Source organism: Geotrypetes seraphini, chromosome 8, assembly GCF_902459505.1.
Source record: "Geotrypetes seraphini chromosome 8, aGeoSer1.1, whole genome shotgun sequence".
Classification (NCBI taxonomy): domain Eukaryota; kingdom Metazoa; phylum Chordata; class Amphibia; order Gymnophiona; family Dermophiidae; genus Geotrypetes; species Geotrypetes seraphini.
The window spans coordinates 49,474,975-49,499,108 of NC_047091.1; positions in this window are offsets into that span (position 1 = coordinate 49,474,975).

Here is a 24,134-nt window from a genome sequence, read left to right on the forward strand (position 1 = left end):
CTCCAACCAAAAACGTCAAAAGAAAAAAACTGTTCGACAACCTCCTAGCCATTCGAGCTGCAACACTCGACCCCCAACTCTACAACCAATTGATATCAACCACAGACTGCAAAACCTTCAAAAAGAAATAAAAACCCTTCTATTCAAAAAACACATAAAACCGAACTAACACAATCAGAACTGTCCCAAGCATCACCTGCAACTACTCCATATGTACTTCTAATGTCATGACAATTTAGACATAATTTATGTTATGTTATGTTTGGAATAATGGTTACATATATGAGGTTCAATAAAAGAAAATTTTCACTGCCTGTTTCTATTCTGACCATTTATTCCATTTCATGGTTATTGCAAAAAAAAAAAAAAAAAATTTTTTTTACATGGGGGGGGGGGGGGGGGGGTGTCAAAAAATGATGGGCCCCGGGTGCCACATACCCTAGGTACGCCACTGGTGCCAGCTAACACCAATTAAAGTCAATATTTGATTAATTAAGTTAAACAAGCAACTGATTCTATTCCATAAATTGTACATGCAATTTTATAGAATTAGAGTGAAAGGGGGGCCGAGAGAGATTTTGGCAAGTCTGCTAGCAAATCTGTTCAATAGATATTTTTGAGACAGGAGTGGTTCATTGGCCACTGGTGAATGTGAATATCAGGCTGTAAGGTCCTTTAACACATTCTGCTCTGAACCAGCAGAGGCTGGGCAGAAACATTAAGGGTTAGATTCACTAAGCAAACCGATCGTGTACCGATCGGTTTGTGACCTGATTTTCCTCCAACCTGAGTCACTAACCTCTCCTCCGATCCAATTCCGATCCTTGCATGCAAATGAGGGGAAACGGCATGCAAAATAGGAAGGACGCGATTCACTAAACATTTTGCTGGCACACCAACTGGTGAGGACCGGTCGCTTGTGCAAAAACCCTGCTCTCAGCCCTGATCTCCTGCTCTCTGCCCCGACTCTCCTGCCCTTCCCCTCAGTGCAAGACCGTGGTTTTAACCTGCCCTTTAAAACCACAGGCTGGCAATGAGCTTTTGCAGAATATATAAAAAAGGAATTCTTCCTTTTTTTATATATTCAGCAAAAACCTACCCCCCACGCTGATGCCCCCTGCCGATGACCCCCCACGTGCCACTGCCTGCTGCCATCACTGCCTATGGCAGGAGGGATGCCAACTCCCTCCTGCCACTCAAGGGAGTCAGCCTTCCTCCTGCCGTTTGTTTGTTTTTATGGGGGGGAAGTCGGGAGTGGGACTGGCTGCGGTGACGGCAGGGCACATTTTTTGGGGGGGTTCGGGTAGGGAGGTTAGACAGGGCACTTGTTGGGAGAGGGGGGGGTTAATTTTTTTTAAAATTGGGCTGATATTTTGCGTGTGTAAAACACACAATATATCTGCCCGATTAAAAAAAAAATTTTTAAAGCCAGCATATATAAATTCTCAAAACGGACACATTTTGATCACTAAATTTAAAATAGAATCATTTTTCCTACCTTTGTTGTCTGCTGATTTCATGAGTCTCTGGTTGTACATCCTTCTGACTGTGCATCCAATCTTTCTTTCGCATCCAACATTTCTTTCACAATCAAGCCCCATAAGAACATAAGAACATAAGCATCGCCTCGGCCGGGTCAGACCGTGGGTCTATCATGCCCAGCAGTCTGCTCCCGCGGCGGCCCCCCCAGGTCCATGACCTGTAAGTGATCTTTTACTTAAAATATGTTATTCCCTAATCATTTAATATCCTGTATAGTAACCCTCTAACTATACGCTTCAATCCCCTTTTCCTTCAGGAAATCATCTAATCCCATTTTGAAACCCAAAATTGTACTCTGCCCTACCACCTCCTCTGGAAGCGCATTCCAGGTGCTCACCACCCTCTGAGTGAAGAAGAACTTCCTAGCATTTGTTGTGAATCAAGTTTCAAGTTTATTAAGTATTTGATTAATCACTTACTCAAATATCTAAGCGATGAACAAATCATTCAATTTACAGATAATACAGGGGTGATAAAAGATGGACACTAAACAAAACATATTAAATTAACGACTAACAGAATAAACAAATCTGTCTCCTTTCAATTTTTCTGAATGCCCTCTTGTTTTTGTTGCCCCCGCTAGTCTGAAAAATCTGTTCCTCTCTACTTTCTCTATACCCTTCATGATCTTATAAGTTTCTATCATGTCCCTCTAAGTCTTCGCTTTTCCAGTGAAAAGAGCCCCAGCTTCTCTAGCCTTTCAGCATATGAAAGGTTTTCCATGCCTATTATCATCCTTGTTGTTCTTTTCTGGACCCTCTCGAGTATCGCCATATCCTTCTTAAGATACGGCGACCAGTATTGAACGCAGTATTCCAGATGTGGGCGCACCATCGCTCGATACAGTGGCAGGATAACCTCCTTCATTCTGGTAGCCCCATCCCCTTTGGATCCAGGTCTCTCTCTCTTTTCCCTCTGTTACCCTCCCTAGATCCAGTGTCAGTTCTCATTTGTACTTTTGTTCCAGGTCTCCCTTTCTCCCCCCTCCTCTGTTATGATCTTAAATCTCCCTGTTCTTCCCCAGGGTCTCTCCCCCTCTGTCTGAACCTCCCATAGTCCTGCATCTGCCTCCTGTCTTTCCCCTTTGGTTCAGGCTTTTCTCTCTCTAGTCTTTCTAATCTGCTTACAATCCCCCCCTTTCTCTGCCTCTTTCTCGCCTCCCTTCCTCCCTCCCTCCTTCCCTCCCAGCAGATTTTAGCATATCTCTCTCCTCCTTTTCTCCTCTCAGATCTGGTATCTGTCTCCTTCCTCTTTTCCTCCTTCCAGGTCTGGTATCTGTCTCCTCCCCTTCCCCCCTGCTCAGGCATCTCTCTCTCTCTGCTCCCTTCCTCCTGTTCTTCCCTGTTCTTCCTTCTCAATTTATTTTCTGCCTCTGTCTAAATTCTTTCTTACTATTCAGTCCTCAATTTCCCTCTTTCATTGTGTCTACCTATAGCTTGCCACCTCTTTCCCTCACCCCTTCCATTATAACTCTATCCTCTTCCCTCAATCCAGCATGTGCCCTTTTTTCTTTCTCCTCTCCACTTCCTTCCAGTGTTTACTCTCCTCTCTGACCCTCTTCCATTCAATATCTGTCCCCCTCCCCACACTTCCATTCAGCACCAGTCCCCCCTCTCTCTACCCCTTCCATCTACTGTTCACCCTCTGTCTCGCCCCTCTCATCCACTGTCCTCTCTGCCCTTTCCATCCAGTGTCCACCCTCGCTCTCTCTTCCATATGGCAATTTCCCTCTTTCTATGTCCCTTCAATAAGCTGTCTGTCCTGTCTCCCTTTTCTCCTTTGTACATGATTCATTTCAGCTTCACCCCTCTTCATTTTTCTGTCTCCACCCTTTCCCCTATGCTCTGGCATCTCTCTTCTCCTTTCCTTCCTTCCTTCCCACTCAACCCCATGGGCCTGGCATCACACACCTTTTTTCTCTTCTACCCCCCTCCCCCTCCATGCTCTGGCATCTCCTCTCCTTCCTATCCCTCTGGTCTGGCATGTCTCCTTAGTTTCCCTTCCCTTATACCATGGCATCTCTTTTCTCTCCTCTTCTATCTCTCCTTCCCCCTCCATTATCTGGCATTTTCTCTCCTTCCTTTCTCTCCCTCCCTCCTTCCTTGCCCCTGGTCTGGCATCTGTCTTCTTCCCCCTCCATGTGCAAGTGATGGGTAAATGCAGATGCTTAGTTAGAGAGTTGGCCTTAGAGTGCTGGTAAAAAAAATTGAAAAATAGGACTTTAGAAGTCCTTTGACAAGGTACCCCATGAGCGCCTGCTGAAGAAACTGTGGAACCATGGGGTGGAAGGGGACGTCCACAGATGGATCCAAAATTGGCTGGCGGATAGGAAGCAGAGGGTAATATTAAAAGGACACTACTCTGACTGGAAAAGGGGTCACGAGTGGTGTCCCACAGGGGTCTGTGCTGGGACCGCTGCTGTTCAATATATTCATTAACGATCTGGAAACGGGCACGAAGTGTGAAGTTATCAAGTTCACGGACGATACAAAACTCTCCAACAGAGTAGAAACTGTTGAGGAATGCAAAGAATTACAGAGCGACCTGAACAAACTGTGTGAATGGGCAAAAAGATGGCAGATGAGCTTCAACGTGGAGAAATGTAAGGTCTTGCACATGGGGAAAGGGAACCCCATGTACAGCTATACGATGGGAGGAAGGGTGCTGGGGAAAGGCACCCTAGAAAAAGACCTGGGGGTAGTGGTGGATACAACAATGAAACCACCGGCGCAATGTGCAGCGGCCTCAAAGAAAGCAAACAGAATGCTGGGCATTATCAAAAAAGGTATCACTACCAGAACGAAGGAAGTTATCTTGCCATTGTATCGAGCAATGGTGCGACCATATCTGGAGGACTGTGTCCAATACTGGTCACCGTACCTTAAGAAAGACATGGCGGTGCTTGAGAGGGTCCAGAGGAGAAGCGACTAGGATGATAAAGGGAATGGAGAACCTTTCATATTCCGAAAGGTTAGACAAACTGGGGCTCTTTACCCTGGAAAAGCGGAGACTGAGAGGAGACATGATACAGACGTATAAAATCATGAAAGGCATAGAGAAGGTGGATAGGGGCAGATTCTTCAGACTAGCGAGGACATCAAAAACAAGAGGTCATTCAGAAAAACTGAGAGGGGACAGATTCAAAACGAATGCAAGGAAGTTTTTCTTCACTCAGTGGGTGGTGGACACCTGGAACACGCTTCCAAATGAGGTAATAGGACAGAGTACAATACTGGGTTTCAAAATGGGGCTGGATGACTTCCTGGAAGCGAAGGGGATTACAGGGTATAGATAGAAGGTTACTCTACAGGTCATAAGCGAAAAGCATATGACAGTTTTAGGGTATGAGCACTATCAGGTCTTGGACCTGAGGGGCCTAAGCGTGAGCGGACTGCCGGGCTTGATGGACCTCCGGTCTGACCCGACAGGGGCAATTCTTATGTTCTTATGTCCTTTGAATACTGGCTACACTTGTAAGAGAGCCCATAAAACCCTGGCTTTGTAGAATGGTCAGTCACACTGGATGCTAATCGTTTTGAATCCTTCCTTAAGGTACATAAATAATTCTTACAGGAAGGAGAAAAAGAAAATCAAAAACGATTAGCATCCAGTGTGGCTAATTAGAAGTCGACTGCTTGAGTCTTGTACAGTTGAGTCTTGTACGCTTGAGTCTTGTACAGTTGCTGTGGCCCTTGCGGTGTAGCGGGCAGTCTGCTACCCTCACGAGCTCTCTCTCCGGTCTGGGCCCATCTCCGTTGCCCGGTAACCCCAGTGGAGAGACACTGAGACAGGTAGTGGGCGGGAGATGGGAATTTACTTACTATGCTGTCTCCATAGTAAGTAAATTGAACTCAAGCCACGGGGCTCTAACACGGCACGCACTGGCTTCCCTTCTCCTCCAAAACAGGAATGACATAAGGGAAGCCAGCACGCGCAGTGTTAGAGCCCCGTGGCCTGAGTTCAGTTTGCTTGCAGTCGAGAGGGTAGTGAGGTAGTAGAAGGGAGGGAAGAAGACTTCACCAGACAGTCGAGGGGCCCCTGCCCTTTTTGTTTTCCCCCCCTAATGCTGGTCATGGGGCAGGGAGACAGCCCATTCTCTTGCGATCCCCTGTCCCGTTGGCCCCACACACAGCTTTGGGACGCCGTCTCTGAAAATGGGACAAGCATGGGGACAATGGGACAGGGGATCTGAAAAAGGGACAGTCCCGTTCAAAATGGGACGTATGGGCACCTTAAGCATAGACCACGGTGAGAAGCATACATGTGCGCATGTGCCGGGAAAAGCTATGCCGTAGGCACACATATTGTGTGCATGCCTTTTTGGAGCATAATATATGTGAACGTCAACAGCAAACGCTATGTCACTGTGTCAATCATTGGTATGCCAGCGTTATTGGATGAAGGGGAAGGGAGGGGAGGTGCAAGCATCGCCTTCAACAAGCACACATAAGACACGCCTTTAATACAAGCGTTCGAGAAGCGTGCTTTTGAGATCTTTTTCCCCCCAAAAAACTACTATAATTAATGTGAATGGTATATTTTTTTTTAAAGAAATTTATGATGAGCCACAGCCAGAAACACATACTTGAGACACACTTTGCACAGTACTGGCACCCCTGGTCCAGCCGGTAATATTTGGTTGTCAAAAGCTGGCACTGCACTTGGGGAATCACCCGGCAATGATAGAGAATCACTCAGAGTGCTCCTTGTTATAATACATTTGTTGTAATACATTTGCATGGCAGAGTTGGAGTCTGCCAGGAAGCTTGGAAAGGACCATGGTGAGCTGTTCTGATAATTGGCCGGTAAAATTCCGCCACACTAAACCGTCTGGAGATGGTTTAGCGACCATCGTTAAAGGCACGGTAAGTTTTGAGAATCTTCCCCTGAGTGTTCCTTTAATACATCCTGCTCTGCCTTTAACAGGGACTGTGCAGAAGTGATAAGTGTTCCTGTAACTTTTTTCAAATACGTTTCTCCTGCAGAATTCTGTTTAAATCTTTATTGATTTTCAAACTTTGATAAATTGGTAATTTGGTAAATTGGTAAATCATAAATACTGCATAAAACGCACTAATAACTATACAATTATTACATTAAACAATAATTTACTTCATCCTCATCTTAATTATTAATATTAATAATACATATGATGTGATTTCAATATTATCCTATATAATAAAACTCTAGCCGCGCATGCGCACTCCTATCTGCATGCTTCCGTGATCAGTAGGCCTGTGGCCGCAGGAGTGCGCATGCGCGACTCCCCAGCCTTACTTCCCAGCATCCGCAAACTATTGTTTTGTTTTTCTCCGTCCCCTTCAGTCCCTCTAAGCTGCACAAGTGCGTTGGATCGAGCTTTGGACTAAGGACCACAAAGCCGCCGTGGCTCCTCTCATCTTCCGACGCAAGTGCCGCTCATGAGAGGAGCCGCGGCAGCGGCGGCTTTGAAACCGGCTCCCTTGCGGCGCTTTACAGAGAGTCACAAAGGCGACAGTCCCCCGACAGATATTCTCGGAGTGCCCACCCCCACCTCCTTTTTTTGCGATCCATCGAGAGGCTCCCCATCCTTCTTCCAACACCTACCGAGCCCCCAGCGCTGCTTTCAGCTCCTCCTGCATGGGGCCCAAGCCGAGCCAGCCAAGCCGAGCCAGCGATACAAACAGCTGAAAAAGGAGGCCACTCTTCCCCCACCCGAAGCCCTACGCCCGCTGCTCACATATGCCAAACTCCCACACAGCCGACAGAAAGATCTAATAAGATCAGCATAGGCTTTCAAATAGCTCTTTTAGGCTGCAGTTCAGTTCCTCTTTACAAACAATCTGAAAAGCTGCTGTCATGGCAATTCCTCTACCATTCTTCAAATAGAAGACGTAAAAAAAAAAAAAAAAAAAAAAAAAAGAAACAAAGCGGCTAATGCTGCCCCTCCCCTGCTGGGGAGAACAGGAAGCAGGTATACAGACGTTGGCCACATGAGAGCCTGCCCTGCCTCTAAAACAATATCCTCCAGTAGCTATTACTGCCCGGTAAGTCCCTCTCGAGAACCCCAATACCCCACCTCTTACAATCCCAGTATACAATACCCCCTCCCACCTGGCGGTTTAGTAAAAGTTTACTTTCACTTAATATTGTGTTAAGAGAAGGGAGGGGCCGAACGGAGCAGGACAGCTCGCGGTAAGAGAAGGGAATGGGGGTGGGGGAAAATGCTGCTACTACTTCACAGGGACCTGGAGGGGAAGGGAAATACCGCTGCTGCTTCTGCAAAGGAAAGTGGGGGGGGGAGGAGGGAAATGCTGTTGCTGCTGCACAGGGAAATGGGGTGAACATGCTGCTGCACAGGGAAAAGGAGGGAAATAATGACAGACAGACAGCGGGAGGGAGGGAGACAAAAAGAAAGGAAGAAAGACACAGGGGCAGGGAGAGGGACAGTAAGACAGACAGAGAAAGGGGGCAAGGGAGAGAGAGAGACACAGCAGGAGGGAGAGAGATAGAAAGACAGACAGACATATATTCTAGCACCCGTTAATGTAACGGGCTTAATGACTAGTAATTAAATAATTTAACTCCTCAACGTACATTTCCCTTCCCCCACCCACCCTCCCTGGATGTGTAAAGCAATCTAATGAAAAGGGAAGAAACATGACCCTTACTGTAATGCAACAAAAGTAGACAATGGACTCCATACATCATTAAAGGACTCACTAGTCCCCAAACGTTCCGCCAAGTGATGTATTGTATAAATTGATTTTACAGTAATGTTTTTAAGTGAAAGCTTCTCAGCACACAAACTGTCATTTTTTAATTCCATGGTTCCCCTCTTTACTAACAGCTAAATTCACTTATACCCTAGGGAGACAAGGCTTCAAATTTCTGCAGAAAGAATTTTTTTCCCATGGAAATCTATTTTCTCTGTAAATGTTTTTAAGTGGAAGTGAGGGAGGGAATGATTTAGACTGGAAAACTGCTGCCAAGATTTTCAGTGTGGTACAGTGAGAGGCGAGAGGAGGCCGGGAAAGAAGGAGCTGGAGCAGGGGCCTATTCGGTGGAGAAGCAGGATCAGTCATCCTGCCGTTGCCACAGATGGGTAACTTCACTGTTCCTCACCCATCCTGCTCATCATAGGAATTTATTTTAAAATTTTCTATCCCACTTATCAACTAAGCGGGTAACAATTAATACTTACATAGAAGTAACAAACATTACATATCAATTAATATATTATCAAATAAAAACCTCAATAAGAACCGCCAGCTTTTCTTCAAATAATATAGGGATCTACTAGCATCTAATCGATCAAGGAAGGAAGAATCTCACAAAAATAACCTCATTATCCTTCAACAAACCTGCTGTTGTTTTCACAGGTAGACAATCTCTCTTGCTCTCAGCCATCCTGCTTTTTTTAAAAAAATAATTTATATTTCACATATCCTACAATTCTATGCGGATTGCAAATTATTCAGCTATTCAAGCATTATTCCCTAACTGTCCCAGCGGGCTTCCACTCTATCTAATGTACCCAGGGCAATGGGGATTAAGTGACTTGCCTAGGGTCACAAGGAGCAGTGCAGGATTTGAACCCACAACCGCAGAGTGCCAAGGCTGTAGCTTTAACTACTGCACCACACACTCCCACACTCCCAAATAGGTAACCTCACTGTTCTTCAACCAAACTGCTGTCTTCTGAGAACCCCCATTACAGATGTGGCATAGGAAGAACTGATTTTTTGGTGGGGAGGGAAATTTACATGGAGGGGCACTAGGGCATACCAGTCTGTCTTATTCTGCACCACCATCCCTGCCCCATTCATGCCATCCCCCAAGCCACACATCATTACTTTCACCCGCAGGAACCATCAAGCCAGCCTTGCCACTAGGTGATCTAGGCATCTATCTAGGTAGCAGAATTTGTGGGGCAATGGTGTGGTCCTTAATGCAGGGATTGGGCAACCATGGTCCTCGCGGGTTACCACCCAGGTGGGGTTTTAAAGATTTCTGCAATGAATATGCATGATAATCTATTCCCTACAATGGACATGGCATGTGCAAATCAATCTAATGCAGTGTTTTTCAACCTTTTTATACCTATGGACCGGCAGAAATAAAATAATTATTCTGTAGACCGGCATCAGTACGTGGACCAGCGGTTGAAGAACACTGGGCTAAGTTGTGGGCCAGACCCCGCCCATTTCTACCCAATCTCCACCTCAGACCCAGCCCCCATAATAGTACTAATTGCACCTTGCACGTCCCGTGCCTCATCTGGAAGCCTTCCCTCTGACGTTGCAACGTCAGAGAGAAGGCTTCCGGTTCAGGCGCAGGATGCCCATAGGAGCCACTGCCCGTGGCTTTGTGCACTGAATCAGTGAGGAAGAGGGAGCTGGCTCGAAGATAACGCCGTATCGATCGCACCGTGGACCGGCGGTTGAAGAACACTATTTTGGGCCTGATGCACGTGCTGGCCCTGTGGACTGGCAGGAAATTTCTGTGGACCGGCACAGGTCCATGGACCGGTGGTTGAAGAAGACTGATCTAATGCATATTTATTGCAGACATCTTGAAAACCCAACTGGGTTGTGGCCACTGTTCCCGCTAAGCTGGGTAGGACTCCTCCAACTGCATTGTTGCCACTGGAGGGCAGTGCTTCAATATTGCATCTTCCATCCCTAGGGACAGGCAAATTCACTGGAGTCTTACAGAACTTGCCTGTTTCTCACTATTAAAAATGTGATGGTGAACCAGCACCTCCTACTGGCAGGACTATAGATGGAGGACTCCTCCTTAGCTTAGAGGGGACAGTGGTTGTGGCCCTTGCAAATTGTGGTTGCCCATCCCTGCTCTTTTACTTGGAAGAGCCTTCCCTCCTGCTGCTGCCGCCCCCTCTGCCTCTTCCTATGCCAATCATGAACTTGTAGGGCTAGATTCACAAAGCAAAACGATCATGTACAAGTACAAGGGGGCACTCAGAGAAAGCAAAACGATCATGTACAAGTACAAGAGGGCACTCAGAGAAATTGAAAGGGGGAAGGTTTAGAACAAACGCCAGGAAGTTCTTTTTCACCCAGAGGGTGGTGGATACATGGAACGCGCTACCGGAGGATGTGATAAGTAGGAGCACGCTACAGGGCTTCAAAGAAGGTTTGGATAGCTACCTGGAGGACAAAGGGATTGAGGGATACATAGGAGCACGCTACAGGGCTTCAAAGAAGGTTTGGATAGGTACCTGGAGGACAAAGGGATTGATGGGGTACAGATAGGAGTAGAGGTAGGTTATAGGGATAGGATTAGAGGATTAGAGGCAGTTACAAAATTAGTCAGGGACCACTGTTCAGGCAATAGGCCTGATGGGCCACCGCGGGAGGAACCGCTGGGCAAGATGGACCTCTGGTCTGCCTCAGCGGAGGCAACTTCTTATGTTCTTATGTACCAATCGGTTTGTGACTCCTTTGCGACCAGATTTTCCTTCTGCACTATTCACTAACCTCTCCAATGATTCGTTTCAAATCCGTGCATGCAAATGAGGGGACACGCATGCAGAGTAGGCAGGGACACAAGTCACCAAACAAATTTGGGACACCGATTGGACTGGCTGATCAAGAATAGAAGCGACTGCTGGGGACCAGTCGCACACATCTCTGCCGACTCTCCTTCTCTGTTGCCCTGCTCTCTGCCCTAATGCTATGTAGGAAGAAAGGTTTGCAGAACTGGGGGAATAAACACATTCCTCCTTGCGGCTCCTGTCCCTGCTCTGCTCTCTGCCCTGAGCTCTGCCCCGATCTTCCAGCCCTGCTTTCTCCCCAAACTCCTACTCCCTGCTGCCTTCCCTGCAGTGCGAACCTGCGGGTTTAAAGCAGGGCTGCATGCCGCAGTGCAGGAGATTCTGGGCAGCAAGAGCAGGGCTTGGCTGGAAGGGGAGAGTTGGTGCGCGTAAAAAAACAAACCAGCAATTTTTTAAAAACCCGGACACAAAACGCATGTGCAGACCATCTGCAGGGAGAGCAGATGGTCTGCGCATGCGTGGGGATCGCACACCAGCGATTCGTGCCAGCAGATGGGGGCGTTCCTCCGATCGCCCTCATCTGCATATTGAAGTTTCAAAAATTTGTCGGACCTGCCCGAATCGGACACGGAGTGGTCCCGATAGGGCAGGTTCGTGAATCTAGCCCCTAGTAGCACCTATAGACAGAAATATTTGAGGTGGCAACTGGGGGCAAGCGAGGTGTGACAAGGGGCAAGCCAAGGTTACATTTCTGCACCCACCATCATCAAGCGGAGACTCAGAGGAGACATGATAGAGACATATAAGATCATGAAGGGCATTGAGAATGTGGAAAGGGACAGATTTTTCAGCCTACAGGGAACTACAATAACAAGGGGGCACTCGGAGAAACTAAAAGAGAACAGGTTGTGACATTTCCGCTCCCCGAGACGGTCATGTCAGAGTGAAACCCCGGTCTCAGTCTCTTACTCGAGACCAGACTCTCCCTGAGAAGGATCAGGAAGAAGATCCTGAAAGCCCAGCTGCCTATCCTGAGCCTTCTAACCTAGAGCAGTACCCAGAGTATAGGTTAACTCCATGGCCCAGAAAAGCTTCCAGTCACACTAATAGGTTTAATCAATCTCCCAGTGGTATTCTGCCCTGTAGCCTGAGGGGGAGCCCAAGAACACACAAACTAGGCACACAAACACCCAGTGTAGGGCGTGGCCCTAAGCCTTTTAAGCAGCTCTCCAGAGCATTAAAGGAGGCTGCCCAAGAGAGTCTGGCAGAGAGAGTTCTCCGGGCCAGGAAAAGGCCAGACCTCACTCCAGAGCCAATGGAGTGTGAGGCTTCAATGCCTCAGGAACCAGCAGAGCAGCTGGATACACCAGAAAGCATGGACCTGGATGAAAGGTGTATGCCAGAGACCATTATGGAAGAAGCCTTGGATGTGGGCTTAGCAACTTTCCACTAAACAATGCAGGTACGAGGCTGTACAGGAATAATAGTGGAGAGGAGTTTTTGAAGAACTAATTTTGATTGTTTGTGCTGTAACACAAGCTTAGAGCAGTGCTGCACCAGCTTGATTATCTGGCTACACTGCAGCTGTGCAGAAGCTCAAGAGAAGCCAAAGGACTGTGAGCTAATCAGGGCTGGAAGTTTAGGAGCCTGCAGTAAGGCTTCAGTTTTGTCTTTTGTTCCGGCTTAAAGTTTACTTTTTTTCCAAGAATGTAAATACCTGGTGAAGAAACTGGACTGTGTTAATTGGTAAGCCCAGGACTTCAGCTCAAGGCTGGATAATTTCTTAAGAGACTAATTATGCTGTGTTTTTTTTAGAGACTGTGTGCCCAGGTAGAACAAGCCCTAAAACCTGGACTGGACTTATACCTGATAGAAAGCTTGCTGTGTTTTCACTGGACTGGGGGAAAGTTAAAAGTCTTTTTATTTGCTGTTTTTTCTTTCTTTTTGCCCTTGTTTGGGAAGAAAGGAAACTTGGACTATAATAATATCTGATATGATTTATAGTTTTGTGTGTTAAGTGATTAATTAAACTTTACACATTATTTTTGGTTCAACTTGACTCATGGTGCTTTATTTTTAGCAAAGCCCAAGATAGTGAGACACCAGTGAGGTCTTCCCCTTTGGGAGCCGCGTCGAGAGTGTGCTACCCTCTACCGGGGGTCCTCTTAACCTTACCGAGACCCCGGCAGGTGACAAGGTTTAGAACCAATGCCAGGAAGTACTTCTTCACTCAGAGGGTGGTGGATACCTGGAATGCACTTCCAGAGGGTGTGATAGGACAGAGTACTTTACAGGGTTTCAAAGAGAAATTGGATAAATTCTTGGAAGAAGAAGTTATTGAGGGATATAGATAGGGAAGATATAGGATGAAGAAGGGTACAGTTAGAAGGATATAGACAAGGTAGAAAAAAAAAAAGGATTGAAGGGATAGAGGGGTACATACAGAAGACTACTATGCAGGTCCTAGACCTGATGGGCCGCTGCGCGAGCGGACTGCTGGGCACGATGGACCTCTGGTCTGACCTATCAGAGGCACTTCTTATGTTCTTATCACTTCACAGCCCACTCCTCCATCTGTTTTGAAACCCCCTCTTTTATGAAGCCACGTTAGGGTTTTTTTTTTATCGCTGGCCGCAGTGGTAAAAGCTTTGACGCTCATAAGAATTCTATGAGAGTCGGAGCTTTTGCTGCTGTGACTGGCAATAAAAAACCCTAACGCGGCATCTTAAAAGAGGAGGTTGGGGGGTAAATTAGCAATATAAGATACTTCAAGAAAAAAGTACCCAGGGCCTAGGAATAACCCTTCCTACAGTTTCATCACCCAGTTAAACTGCCATTATAATTAATAGCTTTATGGAACCGTTGCGTTTAGGTGGGAGTGATCTTTGGATTCTCTTCAGGACTGGATAAAATCTCAATAAAAGCTATGACTCTCTAGTTCTGTAATACCTTATCTATTTCATATTTGTTTGCAGAATTTCTTTGTTTTTCATGTGTATTTTTTTTCACATACTCATTTTAATTGTCACTTGCATCTAAATCTTTTACATGTTGTCATCAAATGAATCTCTGCTCTTGTCTGATAACTAAATGTCAGTGTATCAGATCTCGTCTGGTTAGGGTTTCCAGGCATCCAGATTTCAGTGGACATGTCCTCCTTTTCGAGGGCATGTCTGGGGTCCGGACGGCTTTTCAAAACCCAGAACGCAGCTTCAAAACCCTAACACGGCATCATAAAAAAGCGGGGTTAAAGACAGATGGTGGAGTGGGCTGTGAAGTGATGATGGTGGGTTTTGAAAAGCTTCCTGTCAAAATCACTTCGAGAAGGGGCATCCACGCATGCACAGATGCAATGTAGTGACATCACGCACGTGTGCGTGACATCACTGCGTCACATCCGCACCTGTGTGGGTGCTGACTGGGAGCAGGGCCACTGCTTCTTGCCTTCGTCCCAAAGTCAATTTTGATGTCGGAGAGGAAGTTCCGGACCAGCCAATCACTGCCTGGCTGGCCCGGAACTTTCTCTCCGACATCAAAATTGACGTCGGGAAGAAGGCAAGAAGCAGCGGTGGTGGCTGGGGTTTGAATTGGCGCAGCAGGGAGGGTGGTTGGGCAGGCAGCAGCGGTACACGGACGGACGGTCGGGCAGGTGGGGGGGATTTGAATCTGTGCTGGGGGGTTTGAATCATGCACTGGAGGGAGGGAGGGTAGGAGGTAGGTAGGCAGGCTGGCTTCGGGGGAGAGGTGGGACAAAGACTGGAAGGCAAGACATAGGAAGGAGGCACTGGGGCACTATGGACATGGGAAGGAGGCACTGAGGGCACTAAGGACACAGGACAGAGGCACTGAGGGCACTAAGGACACAGGACAGAGGCACTGAGGGCACTAAGGACACAGGACAGAGGCACTGGGGGCACTAAGGACATGGGAAGGAGGCACTGGGGGCACTAAGGACACAAGAAGGAGGCACTGGGGGCACTAAGGACACAGGACAGAGGCACTGGGGGCACTAAGGACATAGGACGGAGGCACTGGGGGCACTAAGGACATAGGACGGAGGCACTGGGGGCACTAAGGACATGGGAAGGAGGCACTGGGGGCACTAAGGACACAAGAAGGAGGCACTGGGGGCCCTAAGGACACAGGACAGAGGTACGGGGGGCACTATGGACACAGGACGGAGGCACTGGGGGCACTAAGGACATAGGAAGGAGGCACTGGGGGCACAAAAGACATAGGAAGGAAGGAGGGAGGGAATAGAAAGGGACAATTGTTGGGTCTGAGTGCAGAAAGAAAGAAATGAAAGAATGGATGCACAGTTAGAAGGAAACACAACCAGAGACTCCTGAAATCACCAGACAGCAAAGGTAGGAAAAATGATTTTATTTTCAATTTAGTGATCAAAATGTGTCAGTTTTGAGAATTTATATCTGCTGTCTATATTTTGCACTATATTTGTCTATTTTTCTATAGTTACTGAGGTGACATTGCATATTTTAAAGTCATCTGCCTTGACATCTTTGAAACCCCCCCCCCCCCAAATATAAATGATAATTAACATTTTCTCTGCGTATTGTGTGCTTTGTAGTTTTTTTTTTTTAATTTTATGGTTACCATTATGAATTAATAAGATATTACGTGTACATGAAAAATGAATGGAAGAAATTGGGGGTGGGGCTAGGGTGGGGTTGGGGGCAGGACTGACAATTAATAGATGTCCCCTTTTGATGAAAAAAATAAATGGTCACCTTAATCTAGCCCTAAGTGACTTGCCCAGAGCAAATCTTGAAGCAGCACTTTATAGACAAAAACTACAATGTTATCTTGGGATGCAGTTCATGGATTGGATGTGAATTTCATGTTGGATCTGTTCATTCCCATGTAGCTTGCCTGGCACATGCTGGGTTAACACAGCCATCTAACTGCATCTGTTAACTGTTAAACAGAATGTGTTTGCAGAAGGTTTAATATCTTGCTTACCCTTTTGTGTTAGAGAACCCTCCTGTTGGGTAATCTTAAGAATGTGGGACTGGGTGAAGCTTTGGTCCTCTTTACGCTAAAGGGCCATGTCTCTGGTCAAAGAAGCCTCTTTTGTCTCCTGTATCTTCAGAGTTTAGCACCTTTGCTAAAATAGTCGATCAATAACCTTTAGGGCTAGATTCACTATGCTTACCTTTGCTGGGCGATCCGTGGCCAATCCTGGGCGATCGATTTAGCAAGCCTCCTCATGCAAATTAATGCAATTGGAGGCACGCCCCACAGTGACTGAATGGATCGCTGCAGAGCGATCGTGACACATGCGCAGACCATCTTCTTTTCCTGCAGATGGTCTGCACATGCATTTGCTCTCAGCACAAGCGTGGGAGGGAGAGGGGGGCATCGAATTGTACAGTCTTCTACTGTAAGGAGACATCTAAAAACACATCTGTTCCAGGAGTACATAGGCAGCCAATTTGTACAATCTTTCCCACTGTAATTGATCTCTAGAGCCGCTATTCACTAGTTTTACTTGTCCGTTCTACTCAATTTGTAGCATTTCTAATCATTGTAAACCACATAGAACTTCACGATCCTGCGGTATATAAACTATTGTTATTATTATTATTATATTGATAATAATGCTGGGAGCGGAGGCTTTTTTAAAATACAGGCATACTTGGAGAAACATAACGAAGCCCTCCCTAGTCTTCCTCCCTGCCCCATAAACACATGTCGGTTACCCTAGAGTGGCCATGCGACTCTTCTCACGCTAGGGAACGGGGAAATGCCAGGTCAGGGCATCGTGACACCGCACGCTGAGATCAGCCGGGGCTGGTGGCGAGAAGTGCAGCCCCACTTTTAACCCGTGGGTTACAAACACGGGTTCGCAGAGAGGCAGGGCGGCATAGTGGAATAGAGCAGAGAGGAGAGCGGCAAAGAGCTGGGAGGCATGGTGGAATAAGGGAGAGAGGCAGGGCGGAAGAGAGCAGGGCAGCATGGCGGAAGAGAGCAAAGAGGAGAGCAGCAGAGAGCAGGATGCTTTTTTGATGGTTTCAGGGCTGCAGGGCTGGGATTTCAGACAGAGAGCAGGACAGTCGGAAAAGACGTGAATGACTGGTCCCTAGCAGTCGCTTCTTTTGATCAGCCAACCCAGTCAATGTTCCTGATTTTTATTTTTAGTGAATCGCTTCCTTCCTACATTTGCATGCCATTCCCCCTCATTTGCATGTGCAGATCGGATCGGGAGTAAGGTTTGTGAATTGGGCCAGGGTCGCAAAGTGACCTCGTTTCCGTGAACGATCTGTGGTCGATCCATGCAGGCCCGACCAATTCACAACACAAAAAAATTAAAATGAGGGCAATCAAAGGAACGCCCCCTCTGACCACATGGATCGCTAGTGTGCGATCCTGACGCATGCACAGACCATCTGCTTTATCTTTATCTTTATTTAAGTTTTTGATTAAACGCTTATCCAGGAGTACAAAGCATTGTACAAAATATTTAAAAATAGCTGGAAGATAAACATTTCCACTTATTAGACATATATAAACTATTTATTGGACAAACATGAACAATGGTCTGCGCATGCGTTTTGGCTTGTTTTTTAAGTTGGTTTTTCTTTTTTACTGGCCCTGAGTCTCCTGCTCTGGAAGGGCGGTCCCTGGCGCTTAAAGCAGGCAATTTTTGACTCTCCTGCTCTCTGTCACCCTTCCCCGCAGTGCAGCCCCGCTTTAAAACCACAGGCCCGCACTGCGGGGAAGGGCAGCAGAGAGCAGGAGAGTCGGGGAAGCCAGAGAGAGTCGGGGCAGGCAGCAGGAGAGTCAGAGGAGCCAGAGAGAGCAGGAAAGCCGAAGAGCCAGAGAGAGAAGAGTCGGGGCAGGCAGTACTCCGAGTGGAGCCTCACCAAAGACAGAGCAGTTTTTTACACAAGCGACTGGTCCTCACCAGTCGCTTGTTCTTGATCGGCCAGCCAGTCGGTGTGTCAGGAAAAAAGGGTAGTGAATCGCGTCCTTCCTGCTTTGTATGCTGATTCCCCTCATTTGCATGTACGGATCGGGATCGGATCGCTACACAGGTTAGTGAATTGGGTCGCAGGGAAATCAGGTCGCAAAGGGCTTGCAAAGGGCTTGCAAACCGATTGGTACATGATCGGTTTGCTTAGTGAATCTAGCACTTAGTTAGGTATCTTAACAGTGAAGAGATCATTTTCAGACCTCTCTTGCAAAGTTTTTCCATTGGAGAGAAATCCTAACAATCTCCCTAGAAACACAAACACATAAACCCTGATTCTATAAATGGTGCCTACCAGTGGGCACCTAAATCAGGACGCTTATTGAGGTAGGTGCCTAACTTACCCCCTCTTTTACAAAACCGTGCTAGTGTTTTTAGCGCTGGTCATGGCGGTAGCAGCTCTAATGCTCATAGGATTCCTATGAGCGTCGGTTTTGTAAAAGGGGGGGTTGATTATTTAATTGGTTCAGTCGACACTGTTAATTAAACAGTGCCACTAAAAATTCAAAAATAGGCGTCTAAACCAAGGCGCCTACTGGCACCAAGAACATAAGAATAGCCTTACTGGGTCAGACCAATGGCCCAATCCAGGTCACTAGTACCTGGCCAAAACCCAAAGAGCAGCAATATTTCATGCTATCGATCCAAGGCAAGCAGCGGTTTCCCCTGTGTCTTTCTCAATAAAAGACTATGGACTTTTCCTCCAGGAACTTGTCCAAACCTTTCTTAAAACCAGCTACATTATCCGCTCTTACCACATCCTCTGGCAACACGTTCCAGAGCTTGAGTATTCTCTGAGTGAAAAAAATTTCCTCCTATTGGTTTTAAGAGTATTTCCCTGTAACTTCATCGAGTGTCCCCTATTCTTTGTAATTTTTGATGGAGTGAAAAATCGATCCACTTGTACCCGTTCTACTCCACTCAGGATTTTGTAGACTTCAATCATATCTCCCCTCAGCTGTCTCTTTTCCAAGCTGAAGAGCCCTAACCATTTTAGTCTTTCCTCATCCGAGAGGAGTTCCATCCCCTTTTTCATCTTGGTCGCTCTTCTTTGAACCTTTCCTAGCGCCACTATATCTTTCTTTATAAATATTTAAATGTACAAAAAGCTAATTTCAAAATAACTTAATCCATTTATTATACATCAAATCCTAATTTTATAACTTACCATTTACATCATATCCCACCATACATTCATTTTGAAATTATATTTTTGTATATTTAAATATTTATATATTTTTTGAAGCTAATGAGATGTATTGAAAAGTCCCAAAAGGATAGTAATTTCATCTTTCTTGAGGTAAGACCAGAATTGAACGCAATACTCCAGATGAGGTTGCACCATGGAGCGATACACCCCAAGATCCACACATGATCTGCTCCTAACTATGCCCACTTTCTGGTGCTTCAGTCTAGATGTCGATCTGGAAGTTGTAAGTGCCTACCAAGTTAGGCACCTACAATTTAATTAATATTTTTAAATTACAGGCTACAGGTTACAGGTTTATTTATTTAATATGCTGCTATGTCACTTTACAGAGAATATAACCAGTTTACATTAAAATTTATTTATTTTAAACTTTTCTATTCCACTTATAGACTAAGCGGATTACAATATTCACATACATAACTTGAAATAACATACATTTACCCCCTCCTTTACAAAGCCACGCTAGCATTTTTAGCGCAGGCAGCCACAGTAACAGCTCCAACGCCTTAAACAACCTGAGCCAATCAGAGCCTCGGGCCCCTCCACGGATGCATTGGGAAGGGTTCTAAGGCTCTAATTGGCCCAGATGCCTAAGGCCCCCTCCTATAGGGTGTCCGCATCAATCAGAGTCTTAGGACCCTTCCAGATGCACCCAGGGAGGGGCCTGAGGCTCTTATTGGCCCAGGTTGTTTAAGGCCCCTCCCACAGGATGTCCCATAGGAGGGGGCCTTAAACAACTTTGGACAAACAGAGCCTCAGGCCCCTCCCCAGTGGGAGCCACCAAAGTCTCGCCCAACCCTCCCCGCCCAACCCCCCTAGAATAGAGATGAGATAGAAGAAACCAAAAAGCAGTGGAGAACAGAGTAGACTTAAAGCAAATTCAAAATTTGGCTGCGCTTTTGAGGTGGTAGAGAATTAAGATAGGGATCCCAAACAGCTAAAAACTGCTAAAAACCTCATGCATCCTTAGCCTCCCAACCCAATAACTCAAGGATAGCCAGTCTCCAACCCCAATATGAAGGGGGATCCAGTGAGGTCCACTCTTTCAAAATCGCTTTCAAACCCAAAATACCAAGCTTCCAAACCCACAATCAAGTTCCCTTCCCTCGAACCCCACAGGAACCCAAGCAGCCCAAAAGGAGCACCTCAGGAGAGAGCAGCAAAGGCTGGCCCAGAATGTGTCTAATAAAGGCTCCAGCCCGCTTCCAAAAGGTTTGCACAGAGGAACAATGCCAAAAACATGAAAGAAAGTGGCCTCTGCCATGGCACATTTCAAACAAAGAGGATCTGGGGCATAGCCCATTCTATGAAACTGGGAGGGGGTAATATAGTCCCTTTGTATGACCCGCAAGGCACATTCCTGTAACGAGCACAACTGACTTCAGAGGGAATACGCGATATACTAAGCTGAATCTTCCAGGTAGACACCGCACTCCCATCGACCACGGAGCGGCAGGAAGTCCTTAGCAGGACTCAACGCCAGCAGTGCCTTGTGAATAAGGGAAATAGAGAAGAGTCCCTCAGAGATCGGATCAAAAAACTCACGTAACCGCTCCCCCAAAGGAAAGCTCTGCACCGTCTTATCCAAGGAAAGGTAATAATGTTTAAGCTAGCAGAAAGCATTACAGTTCCCCCAGGTAACCTCTATCCTGCGAGAAAAATCAGTATAGGGAAGCAAGGTCTCCTCCCGGCCCGTAAGATGTTCAAGCAAGGTAATGCCAAACTCCTCCCAGCGCTGAAAAGAAAATAAGATTAAATATTGAACTAAGGCCAGTACTGGGCAGACTTGCATGGTCTGTGTCTGTATATGGCCGTTTGGTGGAGGATGGGCTGGGGAGGGCTTCAGTGGCTGGGAGGGTGTAGATGGGCTGGAGTAAGTCTTAACAGAGATTTCGGCAGTTGGAACCCAAGCACAGTACAGGGTAAAGCTTTGGATTCTTGCCCAGAAATAGCTAAGAAGAAAAAAAAAAAACAAAAATTGAATTGAATCAGGTTGGGCAGACTGGATGGACCATTCGGGTCTTTATCTGCCGTCATCTACTATGTTACTATGTTCTCCCGTCCCGGCAAAAAATCCACATTGCCCCTAATGGGCAATAAAGACGAAATCTGCGGATACCAAGTCTATTGGTGGTTTAAAGTAAAAGCATTGAGAATTCAGGCAAACACTCCTCACTGTTGAATTCCTCGGGTTAATCACAATCCTGTTGTGTGAAACCAATATTATGACAGCTTTCAGCTCAACCCAGTGCAAGTAGATTGGAAATCAATCTTGATTGCTTCATCCTTTTGTAAAGAATATGTTTTTAACAGATATGGGGGGGGGGTTTGGTTTTTTTTATTTATCAAATTTTATATTTTACAGATCAAGTATCCACTTGTACAGAAAGTTGAAGAAAAGCAAGCAAATAAAACTCAAGAATTAAAATACATAATAATCAAATAACATAAATATTTAGCTTAAATTCAGCTCAAGTCCTCCATTTAGATCCAAGAAAAAATAGGCGAACATTTTAACAAATATTAACAAAATATTTGAATCAAATATATAAGAAAAGAAGATCCCTTTAGCTGAGAGAGGATACCATTAAATTCAATTTGCACTTCACTTTTATTTCCCTTAATCCAGTCGAGTTCCTGCCAGAAAGGCTGTCAACTGGAAGGGCTCAAAGAAAACATATTTTTTCATACGATATTGTATTAAATATTTACAAGGGTGCCGTAGAAAAAAAGTCCCTCCAAGGGATGTAACCCTGGCTAGATATGGTTTTTGCTGTAAAAAAAAAACTGCAATTATTGCAAAAGTTGTTTAAACTCTATTTGTGTTCTGTAACTGTTCTCATAGATCTCGTATTTGCTTCACAAAACTCTTTCTCCATAAAAAAGCAACTTTCAACGTCCTTACTAAGTCCAACTTCACCATACTCCTTTCCCTGCTGGAAATGAGATAATACAATCCATAAATTGAGTGTAGGGTGTGGGGGGGTGGATTTAAATTGCATATCAAAAACACATTGAGGGAAACCCACAGGCCACAGACCATAGACCGCAAAATAAATTCAAAGTAGCAGTCTGGAGACTCTGCCAGTAACATCTTTATCCATTTTTATCTTTATGGGAAACATTTATACAACACATTATTAACAAAGAGTCAAATCAAGTCGGTTTACAATTTAAAACATATACAAAATCAGAAACCAAATCTTTTTTATGTCATCTGTCATGTCTCCCTGATGTACCACTGACTTTTCCTATTCAGCAGGAAACAAGTAGGTTGTACATTGCTTATATTTTTTCCAACCATAAACGGTGCTTATGAAAATTTAATTATATATAAATTTCTCATATAATCATAGCTATATATTATTATAGTAATTGTGAGTGGCTCAGTAACCCAGCACACACCGGTCATGTGAAATAGAGACCAATGATTCAGAGAACCTTCATTGCTCCACTCTGTTCTCTTTAATCCTCACCAAGGCCCTGATTCTATAAAGGATGCCTAAGCGTGCCTAAATCCCGCCTACAGTTAAGCGGAACTTAGGCAACCAAACTAAGTAGTTAATGAGCAATTTAAGGGTCTTAACAAGCGATAATTGGCACTTGGACGTCCAAAGAATGTGGACGCCCTTCGGGAAAAACTGTACCTAACTACATAGGCATGGGAGAGGCTTCTATGTGGATGTCTGTTGACTAATTTACATGTCGTTGAGCGTCCTTGTGCATCCATCTAATGCTTACATTGTAGGTGAATGAAAATCAGGTCTACTTTTCAGCATGGTTAGGGCTTCAGATAGACGTGAGTTAGCTGGACGGGACTTAGGTGGCTTTGGATGTACTTAATGCGACCTGCTAAATAAGTTTCTACATTTTTATTTTTGCTTTATTAAGTTCAAAATACATTTAATAAGCCACCACATAAAACGAAAATAAAAATCCAGAAACCTATTTAGCAGATCGCATTGGAAACATCCAACGCATGCCTATGTCCCGTCCACAGAACTCACGTCTTTCAAACTCACGTCTATTTGAAGCCCAAACCACACTCATAAGTAGACCTCCTTACAATGCCTATAAGACCTATGCAGTTTGTTAGCTTACTCTGTAGCACACTGGTTAAACCTACAGCCTTCTACCCTGAAAGCATTTGAATATTGACCTCAGAAGTGTTTAATGAACTGCTGTACTCTACTACTATGAATTATTTCTATAGCGCTACCAGACACACACAGTGCTGCACAGAGCCACAAAGGATAAGAAAACAGCCCCTGCTTGAAAGAGCTTACAATCTAAACAAGCAAGACAGACAAACAAGATGTCATGGATACAGTTAAGGGGAACGGTTAATCAGCTGGCTAGGTTGGTGGGCAGAAGGAGTACAGGACAATCTAGCCATTGTGACATCACTGATGAGGTTATCTCTTATTGGTGGAAGGAGGCATTATGACATCACAATCTCAGCTCTGCTCCCCATAGACAAACAGGATGTCATGGATACAGTTAAGGGGAACGGTTAATCAGCTGTCTGGGTTGGAGGGCAGAGGAGTAGGGTTAAGGATTGAAAGCTATATCAAAAAGATGGATTTTCAGTCTGCTTTTAAACAAGGGAAGGGAAAGGGCTTGATGGACAAACTCAGGTAATTTATTCCAGGCATAGGGGGCAGCAAGATGAAAGGAACGAAGTCTGGAATTAGCAGTGGAGGAGAAGGGTAACGTTAAGAGTGACTTATCTGAGGAACGGAGTTCTCTGGGAGGTGAATAAGGAGAGAGAAGCGAGGAGAGACATTGAGGGGCAGCAGAACAAACACACTTGTAGGTCAGCAATAAGATCTTGAACTGTATGCAATGGCAGATAGGGAGCCAGTGAAGTGACTTAAGGAGAGGGGTGACATGAG